Source organism: Lepus europaeus, chromosome 20 (assembly GCF_033115175.1).
Source record: "Lepus europaeus isolate LE1 chromosome 20, mLepTim1.pri, whole genome shotgun sequence".
NCBI lineage: Eukaryota > Metazoa > Chordata > Mammalia > Lagomorpha > Leporidae > Lepus > Lepus europaeus.
In genome coordinates, this window is record NC_084846.1 from 11,562,436 (window position 1) to 11,571,810 (window position 9,375).

The window sequence follows — 9,375 nt, forward strand, 5'->3', positions numbered from 1 at the left end:
TTGCCCTTTCCTCTTCCACTATGGGATAACACTGTAAGAATGCTGGATACAGCCCCTGCCTTCTCTTCCCGGGCTTCCAAGCCCCCAGAACTGTAAGAAATAAATCCTTATCCCTTATAAATCCCTCAGTCTGTGGTGTCCTGCTATAGCTGCCCCACATGGACTAAGACAATTGGTACCAGGAGTTGTGTTACTTCTGTAACAGACACCTGGAAAAGTGGAAGGGGCTTTGAAAGTGGACAATAGGGCCAGCGCCGCGGCTCAATAAGCTAATCCTCCGCCTTGCGGAGCCGGCACACCAGGTTCTAGTCCCGGTTGGGGCACCAGATTCTGTCCCAGTTGCCCCTCTTCCAGGCCAGCTCTCTGCTATGGCCCAGGAGTGCAGTGGAGGATGGCCCAAGTCCTTGGGCCCTGCACCCCATGGGAGATCAGGAGAAGCACCTGGTTCCTAGCTTCGGATCAGCATGGTGCACCGGCCACAGCGCGCTGGCTGCGGCGGCCATTGGAGGGTGAACCAATGGCAAAAAGGAAGACCTCTCTCTCTCTCTCTCTCTCTCTCTCCTTTCTCATTCAAATAAATAAAATAAATCTAAAAAGATATAAATGAAAAATTCATATCTATGCCAAAAAAAACCCTGTACACAAAATCTCATAACAGCCCTGTTCACTCACCAGAAATGAGACACAAGGGCAGTGTCCTTCAGTGGGTAAATGGTTAGACTGTGACATTGCTGTGTGATGGAATACTACTCACCAATGAAAGGAGAAATTACTAAGATGTGCAGCATAGAAGAGAGAGCACCGTTAAGCTAGCTACAGCCTGGAAGACTGGCAATGCCAAGTGTTAATGAAGATGTGGGGCCACAGGAATTCTCATTCATCAACAGTAGAAATGCAACATGGCACAGCCACAAGGCAAACTAGTTTGAGAGTTTTTCTTGGAAAGCTCATATGCAATTTCTTTTTTAAAAAAAGATTTATTTGTTTATTTATTTATTTATTTGAAATTCAGAGTTACACAGAAAGAAGGAGAGGCAGAGAGAGAGAGAGGTCTTCCATCCGCTGGTTCACTCCCCAATTGGCCGCAATGGCCAGAGCTGCACCGATCCAAAGCCAGGAGCTTCTTCCTGGTCTCCCATGCAGGTGCAGGGGCCCAAGGACCTGGGCCATCTTCCACTGCTTTCCCAGGCCATAGCAGAGAGCTGGATCAGAAGTGGAGCAGCCGGGACTCAAACCAGCACCCATATGGGATGCCGGCACTGCAGGCGGCGGCTTTACCTGTTACACCACAGTGCCGGCCCCCGTATGCAATTTCAATGGCACTCAGCCATCCCCCTCCTAAGAAAAATAGCCAGGAGAAAAGAGAACGTGTGCATGCAATAACTTGCATGAATACTCCTACCAACTTTACCCATAAAACCAAAAGTAAGACACTGCTGACATGCCTTCAGCTGTCAAATGGACAGACAAGCTGTGATGTGTCCATTCCACATGTGGTGCATGACCTAGCCAGCAACAAACAGAAATGCACAGAATAACTGACATAGCCAACTGCATGCATGGATCTCAAAAGCATCATGCTAAGTGAAAGAAGCCAGACTCGAAAGCCTACACACTGCATGGCACCACTGATTTGAAATTAAAAAAAAAAAAAAAAAGGACTAGGAGAGGGGATTGAGTACAAAGGGACACGGGGAAATCTGACTGTGACAGTGGTTTTTAGGACTGTGTTTGTCAAAACTCATCAAGTTTTACATTCAAAACTGATTAACTTCGGTCTATGTTAGTTATAGGTCATACAGCTGAGCAAAAAATGAGTGAATGGATAAACAGAAAAATAAAAAGATTTAGAGATGATGGATTATAAAATAATAGATAATACATGATAAACCAGTATGGGGGGGAGCAGTGCTGTGGCATAGCGGGTAAAGCCACCACCTGCAGTGCCGGCATCCCTTATGGGCACTGGTTTGAGACCCGGCTGCTCCACTTCTGATCCAGCTCTCCATTATGGCCTGGGAAAGCAGTGGAAGATGGCCCAGGTCCTTGGGCCCCTGCACCCACGTGGGAGCCCCAGAAGAAGCTCCTGGCTCCTAGCTTTGGATTGGCTCAGCGCTGGCCATTGCAGCCATTTTGGAAGTGAGCCAGTGGATGGAAGACCTCTCTCTCCCTCTGTCTCTACTTCTCTCTGTAACTCTGTTTTTCAAATAAATAAAAATAAATCTTTTAAAAAACAGTTATACGAGTGGATATATATAATTGATTGATATAGATAGATGACAATGATGATAAATAATATAAATGTTATATAGGTGGAAAGGTAGATAGATCATAGAAAAATGGAGATGAAGGAAAGAATGATACAGGTAAAAAAAAAAAAAGATGGAATTGATGTATACACAGAGAGATGATAGAAGGCATCTCTTGGGGCCGGCGCTGTGACAAAGTAGGTTAATCCTCTGCCTGCGTAGCCAGCATCCCATATCGGCACCAGGTTCTAGTCCTGGTTGCTCCTCTTCCAATCCAGCTCTCTGCTATGGCCTCGGAAGGTGGCCCAGGTGCTTGGGCCCCTGCACCCACATGGGAGACTGGAAAGAAGCTCCTGGCTCCTGACTTTGGATTGGCACAACTCCAGCCATTGCAACCACTTGAGGAGTGAACCAACAGAAGGAAGATCTTTCTCTCTGTCTCTCACTCTCACTGTCTGTAACTTTACCTCAAATAAATAAATAAAATCTTAAAAAAAAAAAAAGGCAACTCTGCCCCCTCATTCACCAAGCCCAAGAGGAAGCCACAGAGTAAGGAAGCCTCTTGATGCTGTCAACCTGGGCCACCTGCCCAAAGCCCACTGACCCAGCCCTCTCCCCAAAGCCCAGTGACCCAGCCCTCTCCACAAAGCCCAGTGACCCGGCCTTCTCCCCAAAGCCCACTGACCTGGGCCCTCCTCCAAAGCCCACTGACCCGGGCTTTCTCCCCAAAGCCCACTGACCCAGGCCCTCCTCCAAAGCCCACTGACCCGGGCCTCTCCCCAAAGCCCACTGACCAGGCCCTCTCCCCAAAGCCCACTGACCTGGGCCTCTCCCCAAAGCCCACTGACCGGGCCCTCTCCCCAAAGCCCACTGACCAGGCCCTCTCCCCAAAGCCCAAAGCCCACTGACCCGGGCCCTCTCCCCAAAGCCCACTGACCCAGGCCCTCCTCCAAAGCACACTGACCCGGGCCTCTCCCCAAAGCCCAGTGACCCGGGCCCTCTCCCCAAACCCACTGACCCGGGCCTCTCCCCAAAGCCCACTGACCCGGGCCTCTCCCCAAAGCCCACTGACCGGGCCCTCTCCCCAAAGCCCACTGACCCGGGCCCTCCTCCAAAGCCCACTGACCCAGGCCTCTCCCCAGAGCCCACTGACCCGGGCCCTCCTCCAAAGCCCACTGACCCGGGCCCTCCTCCAAAGCCCACTGACCCGGCCCTCTCCACAAAGCCCACTGACCCAGGCCCTCCTCCAAAGCCCACTGACCCGGGCCCTCCTCCAAAGCCCAGTGACCCGGGCCCTCTCCCCAAAGCCCACTGACCAGGCCCTCTCCCCAAAGCCCAAAGCCCACTGACCCGGGCCCTCTCCCCAAAGCCCACTGACCCAGGCCCTCCTCCAAAGCACACTGACCCGGGCCTCTCCCCAAAGCCCAGTGACCCGGGCCCTCTCCCCAAACCCACTGACCCGGGCCTCTCCCCAAAGCCCACTGACCCGGGCCTCTCCCCAAAGCCCACTGACCGGGCCCTCTCCCCAAAGCCCACTGACCCGGGCCCTCCTCCAAAGCCCACTGACCCAGGCCTCTCCCCAGAGCCCACTGACCCGGGCCCTCCTCCAAAGCCCACTGACCCGGGCCCTCCTCCAAAGCCCACTGACCCGGCCCTCTCCACAAAGCCCACTGACCCAGGCCCTCCTCCAAAGCCCACTGACCCGGCCCCTCTCCCCAAAGCCCACTGACCCGGGCCTCTCCCCAAAGCCCAAAGCCCACTGACCCGGGCCTCTCCCCAAAGCCCACTGACCCGGGCCTTTCCCCAAAGCACAAAGCCCACTGACCCGGGCCTCTCCCCAAAGCCCACTGACCCGGTCGTCTCCCCAAAGCCCACTAACCCGGGCCCTCTTCCAAAGCCCACTGACCCGGCCCTCTCCCCAAAGCCCACTGACCCGGGCCCTCCTCCAAAGCCCACTGACCCGGGCCTCTCCCCAGAGCCCACTGACCCGGGCCTCTCCGCAAAGCCCACTGACCCGGGCCTCTCCCCAAAGCTCACTGACCCGGGCCTCTCCCCAAAGCCCACTGACCCGGGCCCTCCTCCAAAGCCCACTGACCCGGGCCCTCCTCCAAAGCCCACTGACCCGGTCCTCTCCCCAAAGCCCACTGACCCGGGCCCTCTCCCCAAAGCCCAGTGACCAAGGCCCTCTCCCCAAAGCCCACTGACCCGGCCCTCTCCCCAAAGCCCACTGACCCAGGCCCTCTCCCCAAAGCCCACTGACCCGGGCCTCTCCCCAAAGCCCAAAGCCCACTGACCCGGGCCTCTCCCCAAAGCCCACTGACCCAGCCCTCTCCCCAAAGCCCACTGACCCGGGCCTCTCCCCAAAGCCCACTGACCCGGGCCCTCCTCCAAAGCCCACTGACCAGGGCCCTCCTCCAAAGCCCACTAACCCGGGCCCTCTCCCCAAAGCCCACTGACCCAGGCCCTCCTCCAAAGCCCACTGACCCAGGCCCTCTCCCCAAAGCCCACTGACCCGGGCCTCTCCCCAAAGCCCAAAGCCCACTGACCCGGGCCTCTCCCCAGAGCCCACTGACCCGGGCCTCTCCGCAAAGCCCACTGACCCGGGCCTCTCCCCAAAGCCCACTGACCCGGGCCTCTCCCCAAAGCCCACTGACCCGGGCCCTCCTCCAAAGCCCACTGACCCGGGCCCTCCTCCAAAGCCCACTGACCCGGTCCTCTCCCCAAAGCCCACTGACCCGGGCCTCTCCCCAAAGCCCACTGACCCGGCCCTCTCCCCAAAGCCCAGTGACCAAGGCCCTCTCCCCAAAGCCCAGTGACCCGGCCCTCTCCCCAAAGCCCACTGACCCGGGCCCTCTCCCCAAAGCCCACTGACCCGGGCCCTCTCCCCAAAGCCTAGTGACCCGGGCCCTCTCCCCAAAGCCTAGTGACCTGGGCCCTCCTCCAAAGCCCACTGACCCAGGCCCTCTCCCCAAAGCCCACTGACCCGGGCCTCTCCCCAAAGCCCACTGACCCGGGCCTCTCCCCAAAGCCCACTGACCCGGGCCCTCCTCCAAAGCCCACTGACCCGGGCCCTCTCCCCAAAGCCCACTGACCCGGGCCTCTCCCCAAAGCCCACTGACCCGGTCCTCTCCCCAAAGCCCACTGACTCGGGCCCTCCTCCAAAGCCCACTGACCCGGTCCTCTCCCCAAAGCCCACTGACCCGGGCCCTCCTCCAAAGCCCACTGACCCGGGCCTCTCCCCAATGCCCACTGACCCGGGCCTCTCCCTAAAGCCCACTGACCCGGGCCCTCCTCCAAAGCCCACTGACCCGGGCCCCTCCCAAAGCCCACTGACCCGGCTCTCTCCCCAAAGCCCTCTGACCCAGGCCCTCCTCCAAAGCCCACTGACCCGGGCCCTCCTCCAAAGCCCACTGACCCGGGCCTCTCCCCAAAGCCCACTAACCCGGGCCTCTCCCCAAAGCCCACTGACCTGGTCCTCTCCCCAAAGCCCACTGACCCAGGCCCTCCTCCAAAGCCCACTGACCCGGGCCTCTCCCCAAAGCCCAGTGACCCGGGCCCTCTCCCCAAAGCCCACTGACCCGGGCCCTCCTCCAAAGCCCACTGACCCGGTCCTCTCCCCAAAGCCCACTGACCCGGTCCTCTCCCCAAAGCCCACTGACCCGTGCCCTCCTCCAAAGCCCACTGACCCGGTCCTCTCCCCAAAGCCCACTGACCCGGTCCTCTCCCCAAAGCCCACTGACCCAGGCCCTCTCCCCAAAGCCCACTGACCCGGGCCCTCTCCCCAAAGCCCAGTGACCCGGGCCTCTCCCCACAGCCCACTGACCCGGGCCTCTCCCCAGAGCCCACTGACCCGGGCCCTCTCCCCAGAGCCCACTGACCCAGGCCTCTCCCCAAAGCCCACTGACCCGGCCCTCTCCCCAAAGCCCACTGACCCGGGCCTCTCCCCAAAGCCCACTGACCCGGCCCTCTCCCCAAAGCCCAGTGACCAAGGCCCTCTCCCCAGAGCCCACTGACCCGGGCCATCTCCCCAAAGCACAAAGCGTGACCCAGAGGGCAAAGAGAAGACAATCAGAACCTCCCAGGCCAACAGCCAAGCAGCACATCAGATCCAAGTCCTCAAAGCTTTCCAACTTCAGGAAACCAGTGAAGTCATACACACACAAATCTTTTCATCCCATTAGCTCAGTTGTCCCCAGCCACCATTTCACGATTCCTAATCTCCCAACTAGCATCCCTTCCAGGCAACCCCCAGAACAGGAGAGCCTCTGATGTGCTTACAAATAAGTCGGCCTCAGCCGGCACAGTGGCTCACTAGGCTAATCCTCTGCCTGCGGCGCCGGCACACCGGGTTCCAGTCCCGGTTGGGGCGCCGGATTCTGTCCCGGTTGCCCCTCTTCCAGGCCAGCTCTCTGCTGTGGCCCGGGAAGGCAGTGGAGGATGGCCCAAGTGCTTGGGCCCTGCACCCGCATGGGAGACCAGGAGGAAGCACCTGACTCCTGGCTTCGGACTGGCCCAGCGCATCAGCCATAGTGGCCATTTGGGGGGTGAACCAACGAAAGGAAGACCTTTCTCTGTATCTCTCTCTCTCTCACTGTCTAACTCTGCCTGGTTATATATATATATATATATATATATATATATATATATATATATATATAAACAAATAAGTCAGCCTCACCAGGTACCAATGTGGGCTCCTCCCCCTCATTTACATAAAGCCAAGGGGACAATGATAATATTCTCCTTTGTACAGCTCTCAGAAAGAAGGGTCCTTAAACTTGCTTGAATCTCAGCAGATATTATAGAGTCTACAACTAAGAGTCTGTTCATGCATATAGCACAAGTGGAATTCTCCCAGGCCAAGGATTCAAATGCCAAGAGTTACTTTGAGAGATCATTCCAGAAAGATTCAGTAAAAGAAGGAAAAGAGACTTGCTACCTTGGGCAACTGGAGCTTCACCCCAATGGGCATTTTTCACACGACTCTGTGGATCATATTCCAGAATGTCCCACTGGAGACAGACCAGGTAGCCAGGGAAGAAATTTATCTACAACTCTCACCCACCCCTCATTTGTTGAGACTGCTTTTAACTCACACATGAGAAAATCGCCATGTGGACAATCTCGAGTGTCCACTAACAAATGTCCATTAATAAATGCTTTAAAGAGATCAATGCATCCCATATCCCATCGCCATAGTGATTGGCTAAAGCAGAAAGTGCCACTCAGGGGGATGGGGATTCTGCCCCCTAGAGGATAACTGGAAGGTCTGGAGATTTTGTTTGTCACAGCAGAGGGGGTGCTGCTGGTATCTACCTAATGGGTAGAGGCCACTGTTAAATCTCTTTCAGTGCACAGGACAGCTCCCTACAGCCAGGAAGTACCCAGCTTCAAGTACCAGCAGTGCCAAGCCTGAGAAACCCTAGGTGGAAGATGGATGCACGAGCCAACTGGAATCAACAGAAAGTCAACCCCAAGAGTAGCTGTTTATGTCTTCCCTGGAAAGTGCAATATGGCCTATGACCTTTGTTAACAAAGAAGAGTGGAGGTGTGCAGTGTGGAGAAAGAGATGGGGTTGGGCATCAGGTGGTGCCAAGGATGATGCTCAGAGAAAAACTACAGGGATGAGAAACCCACCCCCTGTTGACCTCCCTGGAGCCCCCTCATCAGCTCTGCCCTGAAGATGTTGCTTATTACTTGTATGGCTATAAACCCCTTTCTTGTTCAAGCTGGTTGAGTTGACTTGCTTCACTTGCAAATAAAAGCTCTCCAACCAAATGGGAGAATCAGTGTCTGCTAAATCTCATCCTGCTTTTCTAGAAGGGTCCTGGTACAGTAAACACAACCCAGCCTTGGCACACAAGCTGGGATACATAGCATCTATTAGGGGCTGGTGCTGTGGCGCAGCGGGTTAAAGCCCTGGCCTGAAGCGACCCAGAGGAAGCTCCTGGCTCCTGACTTTGGATCGGCGCAGCTCTGGCCATTGCGGCCATCTGGGGACGGATGGAAGACCTCTCTCTGTGTCTCGACCTCTCTCTGTAACTCAATCTTTCAAATAAATAAAATAAATCTTAAAAAAAAAATAAAGTATCTATTACATGCTTGCAGAGCCCATGGAAGCATGAAGGTGGGATTCGTGCAGACCCAGCATCAGGCACTTACAAAGCAAGTAATGAATACCTGTTGGCATTAATGGAATGAACACTTAATTAACTGGAATTAATGCTGCACCTGGACCTGTGCTCCCTCCAGCTCTCAGGAACCATTTTAGCCCTCAATCATTGATTTTCCCTGCACAGTAGCTGCTTCTTCTGTTCTGTGTTTGGTCATTGACTATCAATAGGTTCGAATCTGCCTGTGGCCTTAAAAGCTTCACCAACTGACAAATTCTTAGCACATCCATGAAACACATTTCTTTAAAAAAAAAAAAAAGATTTATTTATTTGAAAGGCAGAGTTACAGAGAGGCAGAAGGAGAGAGAGAGAATCTTCCATCTGCTGGTTCACTCCCCAGATGGCCGCAATGGCCAGAACTGCACCGATCTGAAGCCAGGAGCCAGGAGCTTCTTCTGGGTCTCCCACATGGGTGCAGGGTCCCAAGGACTTGGGCCATCTTCTACTGCTTTCCCAGGCCATAGCAGAGAGCTGGATCAGAAGTGCAGCAGCCAGGACTCAAACTGGCACCCATATGGGATGCCAGCGCCACAGGCAGCAGCTTTACCTGCTACACCACAGTGTCGGCCCCGAAAGAAAGACATTTCTTGAATGAGGGAATATGATTGGCTCACTGTAAGTCAGGTGACCACCCCTGATCCAACAAGTGGAGTCACGTGACAAAAATGGTATCCTAAGCCGGCGCCGCGGCTCAATAGGCTAATCCTCTGCCTAGCGGTGCCGGCACACCGGGTTCTAGTCCCGGTCGGGGCACCGGATTCTGTCCCGGTTGCCCCTCTTCCAGGCCAGCTCTGCTGTGGCCAGGGAGTGCAGTGGAGGATGGCCCAAGTGCTTGGGCCCTGCACCCGCATGGGAGACCAGGAGAAGCACCTGGCTCCTGCCATCGGATCGGCGCGATGCACCGGCCGTAGCACGCCAGCCGCGGCGGCCATTGGAGGGTGAACCAACGGCAA